The following is a 23,165-nucleotide window of genomic DNA, read 5'->3' on the forward strand; positions in this document are numbered from 1 at the left end:
GGTGAGGGTCAGAGGGAGAGAATCTCAAGTAGACTCCCCACTGAGCAGGGAGCCCAACATGGGGCTCAATCCCAGGACTCTGAGTTCATGACCTGAGCCAAAACCAAGAGTCTGATGCTTAACCAACCCAGGTGCCCCTGTTTTATGTATTTTTATCCAACCTGTTCATGGGAGTCACAGACCTAACTTGAACAAACTTAAAGAATATACAGACTGTCTCTTTCCATGTGTCTCTTTGTATTAATAAGGATAGGCCAGGTTCTGTGGAGTAACAAAGAAGTATTGCCCACATTTCAGTGTTTCCATACAGTGAAAGTCAGTTTCTTGCATTTTGAAAATGTACTGCGGGTCCAGGAACAGGACAGGTATCTTCCATCAGGAGCCCAGCATTCCAGATCGTTTCAATGTTGTAACACCTCCATATCAACCCGTGCTTTGTCTTCCCAACGATCCTGGTAGAGGAAGGGAACATGCAGATTCTCTCACTACTCAAAGCACCCAAGTATCTTCAGCTCACAGCTTCCAGGCCAAAACTAGTCACGTGGCCTACCTTCATTCCAGGAGGCCCAGGGAAGGGTGTCACCCTTCATATTTCCCAAAATAGAAGAGATGAAGGCATTGGCAAATAATACTTAGGTCTGCTGTCTGCCAACTTAGAAGTGACCTGGATGGTCAAGTAACATGTTACCTTGACTTAATATAAACAAAATGTTTAGAAAATCCTATACAGCCCAGAGGGCTAACATGCGAGACATTTAAAAACCTTTCTTAGTATCCATTTAAAACATCTTAAAAAATAATTTTTTTTGTGGTTAAGTTCACATGACATAAAATTACCACTTTTAAGTGGCATTCATTACATTTGCAATGTTGTATAAGCACTATCTCTATCCAGCTCCGAAACAGTTCCATGACCCCAAAATAAAATCCATCAAGCAGTTATTCCTCCCCTCAGCCCCTGGAAACAAACCATCAATCTGTGTTCTGTCCCTATGGATTTATCCATTCTGGATGTTTCCTGTGGGTAGAATCATACAATATGTGACCCTTTGCATCCGGCCTTCCCTTGCTTAGCATGTCTTAGAGGTTCATCCACGTTGTAGCATTTATCAGTCCATCATTCTTTTTGGTGACTGAATCGTATGGCATCACGTGTGTACCCTACAGTCTGTTTATCCATTCATTCACGCTTTCTAACTTTTGGCTGTTGTGAATAGTGCTGCTGTGAAAACATATGCCGTGGACTTGCTGGAACTCCTGTTTCCAGCTCTTTGGGATATCTACTTGGGAAGGGAATTGTGAGGTCATGGTAATTCTATGTTTGACTTTTTAGGAACCACCACACTGTTTCCCTAGTGGCTGCACCATTTTACATTCCCACCAGCAGTGTATGAGGGTTTCAATTTCCCATATCCTTGCCAACACTTGCTATTACTTCTTAATTACAGCCATCCTAGTAGATGTGAAGTGGTATCTCCTCGTGGTTCTGATTTGCATTACCCTGATGACAAATGATGTAGAGCATATTTTCATTTGCCTGCAGACCACTTATGTATCTCTTTTGAGAAAATGTTCAGTCAAATTTCTTGCCCATTTTTAAAAAAGGTTGTCTTTTTGTTGTCAAATTGTAAGAATTGTTTGTATATTCTGAATTCTTGATCCTCATCAGATATGTGATTTGCAAATATTTTCTCCCATTCTGTAGGTTGTCTTTTCACTTTCTTGATGATGTCCTTTGATGTATGAGAGTTTTTAATGTGGTGAAACCTAGTTTATCCAGTTTTTCTTTTGTTGCTCTTGCTTTAAGTGTCTTATCTAAGAATTCATTGCCAAACCCAAGGTCATAAAGATTAAACCCTATATTTTCTTCCTAAAGTTTTACAGTTTTAGCTCTTAAATTTAGCTCATTAATCCCTTTTGAGTTAAGTTTTTTTTTTTTTTAAGATTTTATTTATTTATTTGACAGAGACAGCCAGCGAGAGAGGGAACACAAGCAGGGGGAGTGGGAGAGGAAGAAGCAGACTCCTAGCAGAGAAGCCTGATGTGGGGCTCGATCCCAGAACGCTGGGATCACGCCCTGAGCCGAAGGCAGACGCTTAACGACTGCGCCACCCAGGTGCCCCCCTTTTGAGTTAAGTTTTATATATAGTATGAGGTAAGGATCCAACTTCATTTTTTGCATGTGGATATCCAGGTGTCCCAGCACTTTTGTTGAAAAGACTGTTCTTTCCTCATTGAATGGTCTTGGCACCTTTGTCAAGAATCAATTGGCCATAAACATATGAGTGTTAATAGCTATTTTTAATATATAACAAAACTCACAATTATATTAAAAAATTTACATCACACCTAAATCTCTCAAGTTTCAGTTTAAAGACATTTTCTCTTTTCTGTAGTCTTCAGAGAAAATGGAGGAAATTTGGCCCTATAGATATACAAACTACAACAAATATAACTACCCAAATTGACATTCAGACAGTAGCTGTGGACAGCTAACTAAGTGAAAGGTAATATATTTGTTTCTGGGGAATAAAATATCAATAATATATAGTTCCTGCCTTACAGGAACATCATAACCAATTGGGGAAGAAAAGCACATATATAAATGCGTCCAACTTTCACAAAATGACACAGAAGGGGCGTCTAGGTGGCTCAGTCGGTCAAGTGTCTGACTTCAGCTCAGGTCATGATCCCGGGGTCCTGGGATTGGGTCCTGCATCAGGCTCCCTACAGTGGGGAGCCTGCTTCTCCCTCTCCCTCTGCCCGTCCTTCTGCTCGTGAGTGCTCTTGCTCTAATAAATAAATAAAATCTTTTTTTAAAAATGACACAGAACCCAGGGGGGAATGATCCACTTTAACTGTGGGCATTGGGGAAGATATCTTGAAGTGGAGAGCAGGTAGCATGAGGTATCTTGGGTGATATTAAGGAAAACTTTTTCAGATAATATTGTTTTAAAATTTTAAAGCAGGTCATGTTATGTGAACTCTGACCTTAGATCCCACTAAAATGGCCAAGATATTAAATATCCCAATGGTTGTATCCAGATTACAGTTATTTCGTTGGCATATAAGGAGTCAAGCCTTTCAAAATTTTCTCCTAGTTTGTATATTTCATAACAAAATGCTCCAGTTTAAAAACACACAGAAATATTTTAATAGTATGTTTGATTTGATGTCTGTGGGATGGGAGTGAAGAAACAGAACTCTTTCTTGTAGCATCGATCTAGGGAGTTTGCTTACATGTGGTTAGTTGGGGGGGTGTTCCGGAGATGCCATCTATAAAGGAGTAAGGAAAGCAGGATTGGGCAGAGAGAGAAATTGAACTGCAATGTAGTTACCACAGAGGCACCAGTTTATCCCAAAGGGAACTTTGGAGATGAATTGGCCAATCAGAGATGCCTAAATTAAGATAAGGATATTGGATCTTTGTATACCGCAAATACCAGTCATTGGATGTGCACTGCTCTTGGGAAGGGTGTAGAACCTTGGGCAAGATGACTACTCTAGGCTGGGAGTTTCTGAAGACACATTGGTCTAAGAGCTGTCAGCAGACAACACTTCCTACACCTGGGGAAATAACTTCCCTGGTCTCGCAAGAGGAATCTGGGCCATGCATGACAGCATCCACTCTAGTAGGTAAGGCCAGTATTACCATGGTTACAATTTTCAGAGGAGAATGAGACTCAGTAGTTTAATTGCCCACCAAAAGTCCCACAACTGTGAATGGCAGAGTTAGTACCAAAACCAAGGTCTTCTGATTCCAAGCCAGTTTGCCTTTAAGCAACATTATTGTCCCTCAAAATGTGCAGTACCATTTCATCTCAAAAAATATTTAAAGGCAGTTGAACTTCAATCAGTGAGATTTCACAACTGTCATCTGGGATTTCCCCTTTTCCTTCTAAAACATAATATTCAGTTCTCAACATGTCCACGTCAAGGAATTCTTCTGAAGCTCCAATCCTAAAAGGCCGTTTTCTTTCACAGAAACACATGCATACTTTAACAATAGCATAGGATGAGAGCAGAATACTATCGGAAATTTAATAGAATAACACAGCATCTATACATCTGTGCTATTTTCAGATGAGCACTAACGTTATGCTATTTTCAGGAAAAACACAGCATCCAGACACCTATACTATTATTAAATTAATGGAATAACCCAGCTTTCAGACATCTGTGTTATTTTCAGATACAATATAAGGGGAAAAAGTATTAACAAAGGAGGATATATGTGAAGATTAGGGGGAAGAGATGCACAAACTGGTAGAAATGTCTGCTTGAGGCAAAAAATAATTAACTTGAAAGCCAGAGGGAAGGAAGCATTTTCAGGCAATGCTCCTTTTATTTCCAGCATGCTACCCTGAGATCTAAGAAACTAGGCAAGTCTCTGCCTCCAAGGGCCTGCAAGCAAGTTACTAGCTGCTCAAGTTCCAGCCCTTAAGAATCTGTCATATTGGGGGGAGGGGGCTGGGTGGCTCAGTCAGTTAAGCATCTGCCTTCGGCTCAGGTCGTGATCCCAGGTTCCTGGGATGAAGCCCTACATTGGGCTCCCTGATCAGCAGGAGTCTGCTTCTCCCTCTTCTACTCCTCTCCTTGCTGCTCGTGCTCTCTCTTTCTCAAATAAATAAATAAATAAATAAATAAATAAATAAATAAAATCTTAAAAAAAAAAAAAAGAAAGAACCTCTCATATTGGAATTCAGAAGACAGTCGCATTGGAAAGGCCATCGACGTTGAAGCTCATTAGGAGAAAGTAAGGCGTGGTGCTTGGGGAAAAAGTCTCAAAAAGCGTTGGGTCCTCCCTCTACCACTTCCCAGCTGTGTGACTGGGGCAAGGGTCTTAATCACTTTAAGAAACTAAATAGATTCTTTGTCTATAAATGGTATAATCACAATAACAATTTTTTAGGGGTGTTGTATGATGAGATAATACACACACTTCTCCTAGTATCGAGCCCTTGTGAATGGTTGATCTAGTACTCTGTTAGCTCTTATTTTATGTCTACTTTATTTACATGTGTGTGTATCAGACCTAAAAAAGACTGTTTTTTAGTATTAGTACTTGGCATTAGAAAGCAGCACTGCCAATAGAACTTTCTGTGGTGATGGAAACGCTCCTAATCTGCACTGCTCAACACGGTAGCCACTGGCTCCGTGCGACTACTGAACACTAGCTGGTGGAACTAGAGGAAGTGAATTTTTAATTTAATTTCACCTTAATGTAGTTGTAAGTTTAAATAACCACCTGTAGCTAGTACATAGCTATACCATCATAGCCTGCACACAGTTACTTCAAGGTGGAAGACATTTTAGATATTACCTAATCCAAAGTGATCATTACGGGGCATAAGACACATATTTCAGTGAGATATGAAATAACATGCTCAGGGTTTCACAACCACTCAGAGGGCTGAGCCAACATTCTGATCAAGCTCCAATATTCCAAATCCAAGGCATCATATTGCCACATGGCATTACCAAGTTAATGACTTAAAGACATAGGCAGGTTAACAACAGACTCAGGGCCGCATCTTCCAAACTCCAAAAGTTATAATTATCATCAGTACCATAATCACACTAATTTCCAATTTCTGAGCACCTACTCTTTGGTTGGCAGAAAACAGCCAAGGACAGTTCTCTTGACCTCTGTGTTAAAATGCATCCCTGCTGGAACCCTAAAGCTCCTACTACCATGGCAGTCCCCTGTATCTTTGTAGGATCTATGTTTTGGAGCATGTGTATCTTACCTTGCAGCATACCTCCAATATGCTAGTAATTTCTTGCTTTCGTGGTCTGATGAACCCAAGGTCATCAGTATAGTGGACTAATGTGCTTTTCCGTGGAATGCCTAGATGGTTCAGATCTCCTTAGACTACATTGTGACAGAGGGGAAGAGAGTTAAGCTAACCCTGGAGCAAAACTTTAAAGGTACTGTGCTGCCCCTCCCAAGACAAGCAAACTGTTTTATAGCCCTTTTTTCTGCTAAGGCAGGAACAGAACACATTCCCCAGAATGTATACCATATATAGGACTCACATCAGTCTTCTTTAGCAAAACTACCACACGTGGCCTAGCACCTGCAACGGGGGCTAACACTGGGTGCAGTTTGCAGTGGCCCACTGTCAGCTTCCAGAATCTGTCCATTTTCTTGCAGGAGCTAAATTCCTGAACTAATGGAGACTGTTTTTTAATGTAGGTATTGGTAAAGTTTTTCTGTAAAGGGCTAGCTAGTAAATATTTAGGATTTATCTATTGGGTCAAAAAGTTGAGGCTATTATATAGGTATTTCTACAACCACTGAATGAGTGCTCGTTTTAAAAAATATAAAACCATTCTTAGCTCACAGGCCAGAGTGATCTGATATGATTCAATCCTTTAAATCTTTGAGGGTGGCATTAATTTGTGCTTTCCTTTTCAAGATGAAATATTGACATCGTTTCACTACCTGGTCCAGAAGGGGGATAGCTTCAGAGCTTCCACTGGTCCTCCTTTGCCCCATAGCCAAGGACCCATTATGAGGATTAGGACAAATACCAAGTGTATCTGTTCCATTTACACATTCACAGACTGAAGAGATGACCAGCAAGGGATGCTGAAGACACAGCAGATCCTCTATCAGCTGAAGATGAGCCAGGACTCCATTGATTACTTGGTCTCCTTATGCTCCCATTCTGACAGAGGGGCCGTGATTATCCTTGGGGGTGTGGGTTATCTATGTTAATGCACACCCAGGGTCCCACACTCATCAAAATGTTTGAGCATTTCCTTTTCCCCCTGGGAGCACTTACCCGAGGAAATGGCTACAGGCTCCTCTGTGGAAGGACCAGGGTACTCGTCACCGTGTAGAGGTGTCACAAAACTATTCTTCCTGGGGATCCTGCTTCTTCCTTGTTCTTTAGGTTTCAGGGCTGAAAATGAGCTCAAGTTTAACCACGACGCAAGGCATTATGACTTTTTATTGGGGTGACTCGCTTCACCTAATCCTCCGTTTTTTGTTTTTTGTTTTTTTATTTACTGGGATCGTGAAGGTTGAGCATGCCTTTGTTGGCTTCTCGTTTATTTTGCCGCGTTCTTTTAACCGGGTCCATGACTCTGCCCGCCAGAGCTTCTAGGTTCCTCTCTCTCTTTGCAGCTCATTATAGGACATGTGTACACATCGGTTGTGGCGGTTAAGCGTTATCACTTGGCCTCTATAGTTTTGAGGTCTCACCTTTTCACTGCTATCACTGAGCTTAGTTTTGTATCAGCATCTTCTCCTGTCGAGCCCATCCTGCGGAGCAGGGCCGCCACTGAACTATGGAGAGAGGCTGGTGCCCCCTCAGAAGGGTATTCCTTATTGCTTTGGAAAGGGGTGGTCCTTATAGGCTGTCCTGTGAGCATTGTTCCCAGGTGGGATTTTTTAGGCACTATAAGCTGTCTCATTCTCTGGCCATTTATCTCTTCCTCAGTGTCTGCCTTGGGAATTCGGGCACTTCTGCCTAACTTAGTGGGGGACCAGTACTCTCCCATGCATTGGGGGACTATCCTAACAGTGCATTCATGCCATCTCCCAACATCCTTGCCAGGGTGGTTAAATGTTGTTTTCTGGGAGACTGCATCCATCTCAATGAAACTCTCTTGTATTCAAATTTATGTTCTGCCCCCCTAGTCTAGCACTTCCATAATCCAGTTCCATGAGTGTGGTCCCAGCCCCTGCCAGAACATGTCAACCAGGTCCTCCAGCTCCCGAGGGGTATAGGAGAAGGTCCAGCAGCTCTCTCGGCATGCTGTGTTATGCCACATCCCTAGCTTAGCCCAGTAGCCAGGACAAGAGGTGGGCACAGATCTTAAAGGTGAGGCACATTGTCTTGCAAAAAAGAGGCTTTGGCATTGTTTTAAGCAAGGGGCAAGCACTTAGCCCATTGGGATTAGGGATGACTTCTACAGACTCAAAGAATTCAGGAAAATCTGGGGATCCAAGATTTATGGGTATCATCATCCCAGATGTTTCCACCCCATGAGTCAAGACCCCATTCTTTCCAACCAGGGCCCTGGCCTTGGCCCAGCCACCCTGATTTGGTTGGGAATTAACCTTCTTTGGTCTAGTCCTCTGCTTTGTTCTCCTTCTGTTGGAGACAAGAAGAGCCTTTTTCTATGCTACCAAAGAAGTCCTCTGGTTTTCCCACTTAGCTTTTAATTGCTGATTCATCACTCTCAGCTTTTCTTCCAGAGTGTCCGTCAAGTTTAGCAATCGCCAACCCACTCCACTGTCCTGATAGTTGCTCTTCCTTCTATATTTTAAAAGACCTAACACATTGCACCAGCTAGTGTATAACCTTCCAGGTACACTCCACCCCCCAGTCCACCACTGATGGTGCTTCAAGTGGCATGAGTGGAGGGGTCCTCATTACCGACTGGGTGATGGGATCACAGTCCTAACTCCCATCTTAGTGACTGCTTTCTCAGGTCATCATTGGCATCCACTGTCACAGGCTGAATTCCCTGGGAAGCTGACTCCAAGATAGGGAGTGGTGCATGGGGCGGATGCTATGGGGAGTTACTGGGAGTAGCATCTTATGATGGAGAGGGCAAGGGAAGAGGGTAGGGTGGAAGGAGATGCTGAGCAGTAATGCAGAGGCCAGGCCACAAGAAGCCCAGGACCTGGAATTGCCTTCTGAGCTGTCCAGAGGTAGGGTGAGTGGGTTGGGCTTTTATGCCTCAGAGTGATCAGTCCCTGGGTGTGAGTTGCCCTGGAAATAGGCACAGCCTTGAGCGAGGCATATTTCTCCAGTGGAGGCAATTCTTTTTTTTTTTTATTTTTATTTTTTTAAAGAAGAGGGATATAAGATACTTCTTTTTTCTTTTCTTTTTCTTTCTTTTTTTTTTTTTTTAAGATTTTATTTATTCGACAGAGATAGAGACAGCCAGCGAGAGAGGGAACACAAGCAGGGGGAGTGGGAGAGGAAGAAGCAGGCTCATAGCAGAGGAGCCTGATGTGGGGCTCGATCCCAGAACACCAGGATCACGCCCTGAGCCGAAGGCAGATGCTTAACCGCTGTGCCACCCAGGCGCCCCAGTGGAGGCAATTCTTAAAGGAGGCTGACAGGGGTGCCTAGGTGGCTCGGTCAGTTAAGCATTCAACTCTTGATTTCAGCTCAGGTCATGATCCCGAGGTTGTGAGAGCAAGCCTGCTTGAGATTCTCTCCCTCTGCCCCTGCCCGCCCATGTGTATGTGTGTGCTCTCTCTCTCTCTCCAATAAATAAATAAATAAATAAATAAATAAATAAATAAATAAATAAATAAATAAAATAAAGGACGCTGAGCACCAAGGTACATGTTAGCCCAACCAGCACCTGGAGAAATCAGGGCTCCATTCCTGAAGGGAGATGCGGGCAGCACACGGCAGTGTCCACCTCCTATGATTATGAGGCATTACCAGTATATTTCATTTTTTACCAAAAGTCTAAACATAAGAGTCATGAAAAGCCTATAATTTGAACCATGACAAGCACCATCAGTAGTGAACATGGCCTATGAGAGAAAGAAGCACTTTGAGAAAAAAAAAAGTTGACAGAATGAGTACAGGACATGGAAAAACTTTTGTAAAAACAAAGGGAGGGGAGGTGTGGCAAGGAGGCAGGAGCAAGGTGGGGGGGTGGTGCATGAGGGTGGGTGGGGATCTAGCCTAGTAAACCACTAAAAAGAAATCTTTTTTACAGCAGCCCTAGGAAACTTATTGAGACCTCATAAAATAACGAGAACCAAGGAAACAGCACTCTATGCTGAGTGTCTCTTTCACTGTTTTACAGACTGGGGAAAGATTTTATGAGCTATTTGGCTTTCCCTTTGGATGCCTCCTTGGGAGAAGTTCCTGGTTCGTTGGCCAGTTATTTTAACTTTTGGGCAAGCAGTGAGAAGATTCCGAAATGAGATAATAGCCATTGAGGCTTTCTGGCCACGTTCTCCAGATGTTGACCACAGCAGACTGGTAGCTAACCCACAGGGAGTGGAGGAATTTGCCAAAATAGGCTATCTACACGTGGGTCCCCTCAGATAGAGGAAAAAGTTGATGGCTCTGGAAATATGACACTGAGGGGCTCCCTTGATTCCTTCAGGGAGTTCCGGCACCAAAAACTCTGTTTAGGAGCAAGTCATCAGATAATATTTATAATATTCTGTAATGGCCAGATGGCTTCAGCATGGGAGATGATGTTGTGAGTTCTAAGGACTTAAAACCCCTCCCCTTTCAAGATGATTTGGTCATCAAATTGAAGGAAAAAAGAAGCCAACCACCTGTATCTAGCTACATTAAAAAAAAAAAAGTGTAATGACCTCTTCATGGGTAGATCTTTGGTTTACTCTAGAACTGACAGTGATCGAGGGACATAGGTCACTAGTTTAAAAGATTAGGGATTCATTCCAATTTTCAAAGTACTTCTCTGATCATTTTAGGGATTGCAAAGCAGATGAGTCACCAAGACTCTTAGATAATGGTTTTGCAATGGGAAACAACAAGCTAGAGCCAAGCATCAAGCACTCCAAAACGCAAATGGGCTACAGACCCAGTGTGGGGCCCTCTCATTAAGTCAGTGCCACACTTGGGTGGAATATTCTGCTTAAGGTCATAAATTAAGAAATCCATTTGATGCCGAGCCCTCGTTTATTAGGACATCATGTAATCTCCTAGGTTGAAGAGACATAAATGGTATGAAAACTGACCTTAACCCTCTTCTCATTCAGAGACACTCTGAGTTTTATTCTTGAGTCCAGAAATATAGTATTTCAGTGACCTTGGGCAAACAGGACTTGGCCATAGCAAGAATGGCTAGGAAACTTTCAAGATCATCCAAAGAGCTCCTGTATAACCTGCTGACAGGACCTGTAAGCAGATTCTATTCCCATTACTTCCTGTGTCTAAGCCTCTCTCCCCTACGTTCCACCCTCACTTGGACCAGCATCTCCTCCACTACTGATATCCTAAGACTCTTTCGTGTGTGAAAATTAAGTTGCTGTTTTGTTTTGCTATTAGGTGGCAGGCTAATAGAAGTTTTCATTTTTGTTACCATTACAATCCCTTAATTCAGCTCTGGGTTTTGAGCTGCAAAACATCAGTTTACATTAGACAGAGAGAGAGAGAGAGAGAGAAAAAGAGGATGAGGGAGGGGAGGGAGAAAGAGATGCCTTTTATAAAAAATGTCAACAAAATCTTTAACAAGGCTCAATGTGATTTTATTACACTCTTTGATGGCTTTATACTCATAAAGCCTGACATCTACTGTAGGCTGGATTCTGTATGTTGCTCTGCTCTACTCTCTACCAGACCCCATGTTGCTTGCTCAGCACTATACAAAAAAAAAAAAAGATATTTGTATAACTTTCCCTGTATAAGATCATTCACAAACTGATTTTGGAAGAGTATCCATAAATGCTTGTGAGTTTTGTTTTTAAAATGCAATTAATTGTGTATGTGATTTGGGCGCAAACCTTGAGGGGAGAAAGAGCTCTTCTAAATAACCCAGGTTTGTTAAATTAAAAACACAAAGAAGTCACTTGCCATAGGATAATAAAGTTGGAGTGCGCCTTGGATATTATTTAATTTTTTTCTTTGCGAGGTAAAGCAATAGACAGTTGTGAAGACTGATTAACTGTTTAGTAGCAAAATGAGCGGGGGCTCTGCTTGCCTTGTTCAACGCGGTGTCCCTCCTCCTCGAGCAGTGATTCTCGGCTAGATGGCATCTGGCAATGTCTCGTGACATTTGTGGTTGTTCCCACAGAGACAGGGGATAAAAGTGCTCCCGGCATCCAGAGGCCAGGGATAATGCTAACCTCACACAATGCACAGGGCTGGCCCATAGCAAAGAACAGCAACAGTTTGGAGGCTGAGAAACTCTGCCTGTAGGGAAAACAAGCAATTGGCAGTGAACGCACAACCTCACTCCTGGGGTCCAAAGGAGCTGATACTAGCTGCATACCCATTCTCAACAGGAGCGGTATTATTACTAGGTGAGCATTGGTTCTTTCTGGGCGAGGGCAAAAAAAAAAAAAAAAAAATCACTCTCTTTTTATGTATAAAGCACAGATACAGATGCAATATATAAATGGATGTACAGTGCGTCTGTGACACTAGAAGAAATTAGGGGGAAAAACGTCTAAAAAGTTGTCCTGGGAAGGAGTGCTACTGGGGGTGAGTGGGAGGGGGGTGAGGCTGGGAAACACTGAAGTAGCATGATTGCAATTCTCTCCGTCCCCCCATCCTCTGTGTGGCGCCTGACGTTTGGAACAGGTGCCAGGCAACCTCACTACAACTGGCAACTCTGCTCTAAGCCTGAGTTCTTTGAGTTTTTCTTTGCTCACCGCTTTGCATGATGGGAAGCAGGGCGGCTGCTGTAGGTCATTCTCTGACCGCCTCTGCTTTTGTTTTCTGAAAATTAGAGACAAAGAGACACAGGAAGTTGAGAGTAGAAGTGAGAAAGAATGTGAAGGGACAGTGTGTTGGCCATCTCCCAAATCAGGACACATTGAGAAAGGGGAGGCTGCTCAGTTCCCTGGCTGGCTGCGTGGTGAAGGTCAGCTGAAGGTCAGCGGGCACACCAATCTCATGAGGTCAGTCTTCAATCATGGGAATGCTTTTGCTTGTTATATGTTTCTCAGCCCACCTGTGAGACCTGATAGTTGATGACAGTACTCTCTGGACTCTTGACAGGAAGTTGTTCATCTAATGATCTTTTTCTGGATCTCTGTGAATGTTTATGGGAAGTATTGAGAGCCTCCTGCAAAATGCTACTTGGATATTTTAATTTCGAGATGAGATTTAATAAGTCTGCCTTGATTCATTTTGGATTTGTGGGTGAACCCAACCAATTTTTTTCCTTTGCTTGAAATTATTAGCATCATTCTGTGCCTTCTAGAACAAAGTCTGGGGCTTCAAGGAAGCAAATCTGGGCTTCTCCAGACGAATGAGTGAGTGGCTTGAGATAAGTTTCTTAAAACTAAGTGAATATTTCAACATCAGTGGCATGAGAGATTTGGTGTGGCCATCGCTGGAAATGTGTTTGACCTAAGAGAAGTTTCTGGAAATGTATATAGAGAGAGTGCATCTAGGAATTTAAGGTTGGAGAGGGAACATTGAAAGAATATTCTTTTCTGGACATTCCCTCTCCCAACACAGAATCCGTGATGACTTTAGACGTAACAGTGCCTATTAAGCCACAAAACCTCGAGAAACAGGGCAGTAAAAAATAATGAAATGCAATATTCAGAATATGTGGAAAAGCAATGATTTACTTTAATCCTAGGGACCAGGAATAATACACCTGCCTTGGAACAGGAGATGGCATAATGTTGGCATAACATTGGGGGTTTAATAATTTTCAGCCACATTTTATAGACCCTTTCCTGCAATTAATGCTAAATAAAGTCAACATCTTCTCCACCTGCTGCTGGGTTTGGGGCTTTCATCAGGGGCGACCCCCTCTCCTTCATTACCCAGGCTATATCACGGTCCTTGTTTAACTTGGTCTTCTTTCCTTTCTTTTCCCTCCACAATCCCTAGAACTATCACATGCCCTGTTTGTGGTCTATGTTTTCCCATTCCTTCCTTAAAAACATTTAGCTACTTGACTTCAAATTACTAGTCCCATCGCTGTGACCAGAAGGTCAGTTGGCAGACGTGATGCCTCAGTACATTTTCCGCCTTAATGATGTAGTATCATTTCTTCTCATCCTATTTTCAGTTGAAGTAAATTAACACTAATGGCTATTCCTACCCCCGCCCCAGACACGCAAGCATTGCAATTCTTTAATTCTGTCTCTCTCTTCTCTTTCTTAGGTTGAGTCTTGAAATGTTTAGAGTTTTTCTAGGGAATAGGATTTTCTGACTATGCTAATGTAAAGTTTAGCCACTTCTATCACACTGATGTCTTCTTTCAAGGATTATTGGACAACCACTTGGGGGGCTCTGGCCCAAGATCTCACCATGGAATCAGCACTCGACAGGCCATAGAACCTAATACGCCTGCGGCTTTGGAAAGGGAAAACCACCTGCATTCTAGCCTTTGTCTCTCCCGAGCCGTGTTGATAAGTTCAGAGGAGAAGCAATGTAAGAGTAACATGAATCTTCATTTTGCAAAATTAAGGCTAACCAAGGGAGACACAACCTGAGTTTCAGGGGTGTGTGTGTGTTGCTTTTGGGGGAAAGAGTTGAAAGTATTAGCTATAAAAGCCATTAGCAATCCCTAGTTGATTCAAATCAGTCTCAACATTTTTCAAAATCTCGCCTAGGTTCTTGCTCTATTTTAGGCTGAATCAAGGTGATTAATTCACGTAGGGGGCTGTTTATTTAATTGTAGTAACAGTATATAAAGCCAATCTGTCTAATCTCCTTTTTTTTTTTTTTTGAGTTTTTAAATCCCAAATGGTGAATGGCGAGCAAGGCTGCTGGTTTTATAGCTTTGTGAATTAGTTCAGCTGAAAAATATTCTGGCCCTTTCCATTTGGGAGTCAGTGGGGCCGGGAAGTGGGGGTGGGGGTAGGGCAGGATTTGTTAGCCAGCACTAATCGGTTCTTGGCCTCTAGCAATTCTCTGTGGCAGAATAAAGGGAAGAGATAATTATTCCCCTTAATCACTGCATCAATGACTGCATTTAGAACCTCTCCCTTAAAGGCTGACCAGATTTCCCAGAGAATATTCTCAACCCTTCACTGATCTGATTTTGAAGTAAATGAATGTTCTGAAAATATCTGCTAGCAGGGTTTTGTTCGCCTGGGACTCTCAGAGACAAGGAAGCTCCAGTGGCTTCAGATGGGTGACCTTTCTCATATCTGTCACCAGGCTACTAATGAGGGTGGGATTTTGCATCTTGGCAATGGGGTCTCATGGCAGGAATTACCAGGAGTAGGCTCCAAAGGCCAGTTGCCTTTACATCTGTTTCTCTCTCTCACTCTGGGCTTCCTTCCTTTCCCTGCTATGCCATTCTCATCTGAATTTGCGGGTCTGTGACTTTAGGAATGGATGAATGAGAAGAAAAACAGGAGAGAAAGAAGACAGTGCAAAGGCCACAACGTCTCCATCTTCCTGAAAGGAACTTGGAGGCTTTCTGGGCATATGAAAATACACGCAAGGAAAACACGTGGCTCTCACTTACTTTGTTCTCTTTGATCTGTCAATACAGGAAGGTCAATGTCTTCGTGGAAATCAAGCTGAATTTCCATGCAACTGTTGCTCAGGAGCTCAATGTGTCAACAGGTTTTGAAAAATACGCTAGCCTCCCAAAAATTCCTGCCTCCTGAGATGCTCCCCAAATTCTCTTTCCCGATCCTGCCTGTCCTTCAAGGTTTCCCTCTTCCACGAAGCCTTTCCCAATTTAAGTATTTTTAAAATTTATTTTATGATGTTACTATTATTTTTTTCCCACGAAACCTTTCTGTCTACCCTTCTACAACAGGTAACCCTTCCTTACGGTGAGTTCACTGAGTGGGCCCTAAGTCTATCTTGCCTCATTTATTTCCGTAAAAGTGTTAATTAATTATAGAGACATATACTTACCAATTAGTTTCCAGAGAAACAGGAGCGCAGGGAAGTCTAAGGAATGAAAAACAAAACAGAAAACTAAAAACACTTGCTCTTTGTTTCAGAGCCCAGAGAGAGAATGAGAGGGGGTGTAGTGAGTCTGGAACTTGGGAAACGGCTGGGAATTGAAAGCTAGCTGTGGGGGGGACTTCCATGCTGGGTGACCCTGGGTCATTGACTTGACTCTGGGCCGGTTTCTCCAATGGTAGGTTGGAGATAATAACAGGAATACCTTGTACTTTATCATGAGGTGAAATGAGTCAATCTATGTGTAAAACTCTTAGAACATTGCCTGCCCCATCACACAGTAAGCCCTGTATTGGCCTTAACTATTATAATTAGGACCCTGGTAACATTATAACATTTGTCCCTCCTTGTCTTTGTGCTGGCTGCCAGAATGCTCACTTAAAGATGTAGCATATGGCATTTTTTTTTTTTTGAGTGAATTGGGTAACATCATCCCTACCTTAATCCTGCAACCATATTTGTCTTCTGTTAGCACTGTTTCTCTAAATTATTTTAATGCATTTTTGTGTCTTATATGCAATTTTTAAACTGCCATGAATCCTTTTTGAAACAAAGAAGGGCATCAATCCATATATAATCAAGTTTTGTATTTTCAGAGAACTTTTTATGGGCACGCCCTTTCTCTCCCACCACATGGCAGCCATGCTAAGGCAGAAATCACATCTTCAGTCCCTCATGTCCTCCGTAGCTCTTTGAAGTTCTGTTTGTACATGATAAGATTGAATGATTTGTCGCTCTTTTGATCGTTATGGGTTGCCATTACTGATGTGTTGTGTAATATTGTTAGCATCCATTGCCTAGAGTTAGCAGGGGGCCAGAGGGGAAGAACTGCAGTTTGCTTCTCATGTCATCTGATTCCATTAGAGCTGAACGCAAAGACATGGAGAATCAGGATGTCCTTGAGGCTTAGCCCTCTCTACTTCAGGATTTAGGTTTTCCCTTAGCATCCACAGTAAGACATTCTGCAAGCAATCCACACAGAGCCTAAATTTTCTAGCCATATGGAAAGGAACTGCGGATTCATTTCATTCAACCTTTTCTTTTCTACTAAAGAGAAAAACGGAGGCCCAGAGAGTTGGCATGTGTTTGGGGTTGATAATAAACTCAGAGTCGGAAACAGGTTGTCTTTAGGTTCACATCTGTTCTTGTTGCCCAGAGCACAGTGATTGGAAAATGTTCCTTTACTTTGGTTTAAGTCCTGTGGTAGCATTTCCAGCATGTTCCTTGGGATTACTTAAGTAAACTCATTAGTAAGGGTGAAATAATGTGTGCATGTGTGAGTGTGTGTGTGTGTATTTGTGTGTGTTGGGGGGATGGAGGCTGATGTTTCTTATTTTCAGAAAATCTTTCCTTCCAGTTTCCTGCATCAACATCAAAGCCACAAAAGTTGCACAGGTCCATCTACGAGAGAGAGCAATCAGAAATAATCTAAACATCCATCAAGAAGGACCATTCTCAAATAAATTGGGGTACATCCATAAATATGATGGGACATTTTGTTGTCATGAGAGAGGAAGACATGATTCATTGATGCTAAGACTATAGTTAATATTTACCAAGCATTTAAGTTTAGATACTAAAAGCCTTACATAGAATATTTCATTTAACCCAAGAACCACACCGTAGATGGGTTCTATATTTCCTGGGGCTTAAAAAGGTTGAGTAGTTTCTCATTTCACTCTAAAGTTTTTTTTTTTCCCCCAGAACCTATGCACTTCATCCTTTTGCTCTCCCAACTTATGTGGAAATGCCTGCAATATGCCATTGTGAAAAGGAGAATGAAGCTGGGACATTCTATTTTTTGTATGTGCTTAATTATGTGTGGTGTGTGTGTGTGTGTGTGTGTGTGTGTGTATCTGTATACAAGCTTCAAAGTTTTTGGAACTATATACACCGAAACCATTCACCTATTATCTGGGCACTAGGTTAATGGATGATTCTCACTTTCTTTATACTTTCTACATCATGGGAATTATTTCATAGTTATAATATATACATGCATAACTACATATAACTCTTTAAAGTTAAAAATTTAAAGGTAAGTAAAATAATAACATGAAAAGCAGCAACAAAGCTGCCAATTAGAAAGGGAAAACCCTATCAAATGAATTATTAAGACCTTCTTCTAAAAAAGGTACCTTAAAAACTTGACTTCCTGAATTCAGCTTATATTTTCTTTTCTATTTTTCAAAGTAGCCTGTGGTAGTACACATAGGCTGCGGTCCCCTTCTAGATACTGTCCAGTTCTTCGAACATGGGATGAAAAGAGGCAAGGCAGGGGCTGCTGGGAGGGTGCCTTGGGACCCCCATCTGAACATCCAGCTCCAAAGCTCCTACTTATGACCCTGGTTTAACCTGCCTTGATTTTCCACAGGGAAGCTGAAGTGGAAATTAGTCTTTTGGAAAGGGATTTTCAAAGCAGACTTCACTCAAACTCGGCAAATAATTAACTTTTCATCCTCATAAAATTTAGACTGTGGCTGGTTCAAAGCCCAGGACCCCGGGCCTTAATTGAATTAACTCGGTTTTCCATCCTTGTGAAGGATCATTCCAAACCATAACATTTAGCCAGGGCTGCCCTTCCTGGCGAGAACATAAATGCCCATTGAAAGGAGGATCGCCGAGTCAGGACTGTGGCACGCAAACTGGGCCGGAGTGGAAAATGGGACACTCTCCGAAGGGGACAAAACACTTTCTGTTTCCTACGCTTTAAAGTTCAGTTCGAATGCATCTCCGCACAACTGTGTCTCGGCCAAAGCAAAGAGAGCCATCACTCCATGGCTCCCTGGCCGCTGAGCACACCTGGCTCATCCTGACTTGGGGCCTCCTTCTCCACGCCGCAGCCTGCCCATCACCTCCTCTCAGATCTAATTTGCTCCTGCCCTCCTTACCTCTCACTCCCAGATTTGGGCCTCACTCACTTCCCCCTCTACAAAGTCATCCCTGGCCATCGGCCTTCTGAAATTAACCCACATCATCAATTTCAGATCAAAATTCGCTATGCAAACAAGAAGCCCCAAAGGTCATGATGGGAGTTATTCTCCAAAACAGAATGAGTTGGAACAAGACATTCTCTTGTTATTTGATTGTACGTCAAACAACTGCATGTACACGAGGAGCTAAAATAATCATAACAACAATACGCGGAACAAAGGGCTCCCAATTAAACTGTAAGTCCCCTGAAGGCAGAGAGCCCACTCCTCCTCATTATGATCTCCAGCTGCCTTGGCACCTCGCTCTGCATGACTCACGTGCTCAGTAAATACTTGGTTGATGACACATTGTCTGCAGGACAAGAATAGGACATCTCCCATGCCTGAAACCTGGCACCATTTAGATATGAAAATGTGGCTTTCAGTAATTTTAAATTCTTGAAAGCAAAATTATAAAGCAGTTAGACGTGTTTTTCTTTTCTTTTGAAATCTGTCTGGTCTTGGACTGAAAGAGGCTTTTGCATTTGAGGTAATCTCTTAAAGACCACTAAAATCTACTCAACCACAGAACATTCAGGCACGCCGAACCTTGGCATTAGTGATCCGCGGAAGGAAATGTAGAATTAACTTCTAATATTGAAGCTGACACTTCGGCTTCATCTCTGGGATGTTGCAGGGAAGAGTCTCTCTGTGTGGGATGAGAAATATAATTTGTAATTCAAGGTCAGTGGAGGAAAACCCCGGGGTTTATTTTATTTGGACCGTGTTTCCATGACGTCGCTGCCGAACTGAACTTTTTATTTGCGCTGGTTTATGTGGTGGATCTTTGCGAACCCCATTTTTGAAAGACGCTGTCGTGGTATCTGGAGGCTCTTGGAGGGGTGATTGTCCAGTCTGCACAAATACGATCGGAGGGCTATGCTTATGGATTTATAAAAGAGTGATTAAGTTCCGTATCAAAGGGGAGTGCCTTCCCGGAACAGGATGGGTTAACATCCAGAAACTCTCAGCCAGGCTTCCAGGAATTCGGCCCTTTTTCTTAGCTCTGCTTCTGCAGCCTTGTCCCCACCCACCGCCCCTTCTGCTTCTGCCTCAGTCCCTCCCTGCTGCTCCAAGCTAAATGTCTTGAAGTCCAGCCCTGGTTCTTAAGCACTGCCTTTGGCCAGGCTACATATCACCCCAAATGTTCTTAAACAATTGGGTCTATCGGTTTTAAGGAAAAGTACATGAAAATAGAAGCATGTGGAAGACGGCAATCTAACATTTTATAGAGAGAAATGTGACCTTTATAAGAGATGGCAGCTCTGCCTAAATATCGAAGAGCTGAACATGGGTGGCTGACCTGCCAAGTTAGGAGCCGCTCATTAGGAAAGTAAAATTGGAGTTGAGAGTAGCTGGATCTTCAGGATTCCTTTCAGACAAGGAAGTGGTGAAAATGTCCACTCGTTATTGGCCATATCTGACAGCAAACAGGAAAGCCTAGTCTCTCCTGCTTATCATAAGCCTGACTGTCAACTCTGCATAAATAAGAGGGTGTGAGACTTGATGTGGAAAGCAGGTGAAGAGAAAGTATACAGGAAGCGTCATGGATGTTGGAAGGGGGACTGGATGATGATGATGACAATGATGACAACTGTCCTGAATTGTGTTCTTTTTATGTGCCACGCTCTTTTGTGTGCTTTATCTCATTAAATCCAGACAACAACCCTATGCAATAGGATCTGTTTTTAACCTAATATTACAGGGACCGGGAAAAGTCACTCTATCCAAATGACAACGTCTGGATTCACGCTTAAGTCTAGCTGACTCTGGAGTTTACATTCTTAACGAGCCTGGACTTTAGGGAGCCCACTGCAACATTACTTTCCACTTTTTGTTTGGAGTTCTTCTCATTCGTTTTTTTCTTTTTTGAGTGGTTTTCCACCTGAGCCTGATTCTTTTCTTCAGGAATAAATTTTTAGAGCTAAATTAGGAGGTATTGGGAGGCAGCTCTTCCCATAAGCAAGGGTGGAAAGGCAAATGCCTGCAGCCAGCTTTGCCCAAAAAGGAGAGGGACATGCTCTGTGCATTCCCCTCCTGAGCTTCGTTACATTTGGACAGCCACCTTCGAATTTTAATCCTTCGCACCCCAGACTCTGCCACTGGAAACACTCTCCCCCTCCTGGTTAGCTACTATCCTATCTATTTGATATTGGCATTAGTAGAGCCATGGGACATCCCTTGTTTTTCTAGCAAAAGAAATGGACCGCACTGGGACAAACACCCAATCTTTCTTGACTTTCCAGCTGGGTGGTTCTGCATTAAGAGTGGCTGGGTTTCCAGTCACAGAGTTTATTTAAATCTCGGTTGGAAATCTCATCTGCTCTGAACCTTGGTTTATGCATAAATCCATAAGCCAGAAGCAATAATAACTACTTCAAGGGGTGCTTAGGAGATCTAAATGAGATTTTTTTTTTTTCAAATTGAAATATCTCTATGAAAGTTCCTGGCCTATCCTAGGTACTCAATAAATATCATATGCTATTAGCTTTATTCTTATGATTGTTTTTAATACAATTTTCAGCCAAGGTTAAGGGTCTGTGTGGGACCACAGGATGGCATGAAGGTTCTCTAACTACGCTGATCAACTTGGAGCATCAGTGTGTCCAGAAATGGGATGATCAGCTGCCACTACCATCATGTGATTTCCCATTCAAGAGGCAACTCTGAGTTGCCCGGCTCGCTGTCGTGCAGACAGCAGCCCTGCCCTGGCCTTCACATGACAAATGCATGTTTTAGACCAATGGTAAATGACCAAATCCCTACGCCAAGCACTGAGTCCATGTCAATGAAGTGAGTGCAGTTCTGCCTTCAACCCCCTTGTTAATCCTCGGCATGTACCCAATTTTAACTTTTCCCAAGACTTTTATTTTCCGAGATTGATTATTTTCAGCAGATGGATGGGGTGTCTGCGGCAAGGCATTGCTCATTGTACCCACAGCTCATATTTCACTAGATAAATATACTACATGGTGTAGTCCAGGATTCTGCTGGGCACCCAGGCCTGGGAGACGCTTTGAGGATAGAAGTCAATCAAGTTCAAGGGAGGGAGAGTTAGAGACGCTGGATTCGGTGTTGCAAAAGAGCGCATTGCCAGGAGACATCTTCGTTTATTTATTCAGATATTACACAGGTGGAGAGTCAGGCTACTCACTTAGTCACATGTCCACTCTAAGATATCATCGAATTTATACGGGAATAGTCTTTGGAGAGAAATAAAGCATACTTTTTAAAAGTTAAGGATAGATGTGGGGAAAAAGGGTGAATTACAACTCCAAATATTTTTGTGTCTTGAAAATGTTCTTCAAGTGAACACTTTTTTTCCCCCAAATGTTTTGATTCTGAAGTCTTTTTCAGGGAGTATGGAGTTTCTCATCCAAAGAAAGGTTTGGTTGTGTAGATATCACCCCTGAAATGTCTCACTTGGCTAATGTCGGGTCCTGAGAAGTATGCCATGATAATGTTTTGCCAGATACCAGCTGCCTTATTGTCTTTGACTTCATCGTGGAGAGAAAGGATGATAGTGTTGACAAGCAAGTATGTGCACATACGTGTGCATAAGGCTGCGGTAAAGAGTCCACAGGTGTGTCCACATTGAAATGAATGCAATGGTTCTCTTGCAACAAGAAAATGCTACCCAAACTCAATGTTCTTGATACATAAAGATCTTAAACAAGTCCATGAATAAAACCCTAAATAACAGAAATATGGACAAAGGGAATGAACAGACAATTCACGAAAAGAAAAATACAAATGGCCAATACATATATGAAAAATGTTCAATCTTAATAGCAATTAAAGAAAGAAAAAATAACATGGCATTCTGTTTTCACCCATCATTGGAGATTTTAGATGATTTTTAAACTTTCACTGTAAGTACAGGGTGACTGCAATGAGAGGGCCAGCTGTCTCTTCTTCCACCAGCACCCATTTTTAAAGTTATTATGGTGTAATGATACATTTTTGTTATCTGGTAGTTTTTTAATCCAATTTGCTTGTATTTGTTTCCAGAGATTTATTGGTTATTTTTGCATACTTTTTCCCCAGATAAAGTTTAGAAATGTTTTTCATCAAAATATACCTTTGGTATTCTGACTGGGCAAGCATTAATCATATATATTAATTATAGATTAACTTAGAAAGAAATGATACATTTACTATACCATCTTCCATCTTCAGAGCATGTAAGTTGCTTATTTGCACATTGCTTGGTTCTCCCTCTTCTCACTTCATCCAGAACAAGAAGCAGGGACACTGGAGATCAAGCTCCCGTGGGGTGACTGACATACCACTATAAATAAATAATCGTGGAACAAATGAACTAACTCATAAATGAAGGAGCGATCCCGGTGACAACAGCAATGACAAAAAAAAAATGAGTTAATTTCAATTGTGTCACTGTTGAGCTTCTGCCTGTGCATCCGGGATCTGGGTACACTGTGGTCCTTCTGTTCCCGGTACATGTCATGCAGTCTGACTTCTCTGGGTCTGGGTACCTGTGACCCCTTCGGTGGAATAACTTCTCTCTGTTCCCTTTACCTGCAACAAACTTCATCTATTCGACTGTAAGGCCTCATCTTTGGGTTACTTCCTCCAGGAAGCATTCACAGATCCT

Source organism: Ursus americanus, chromosome 23 (assembly GCF_024610735.1).
Source record: "Ursus americanus isolate L20-20 chromosome 23, mUrsAme1.1.p, whole genome shotgun sequence".
Taxonomy (NCBI): domain Eukaryota; kingdom Metazoa; phylum Chordata; class Mammalia; order Carnivora; family Ursidae; genus Ursus; species Ursus americanus.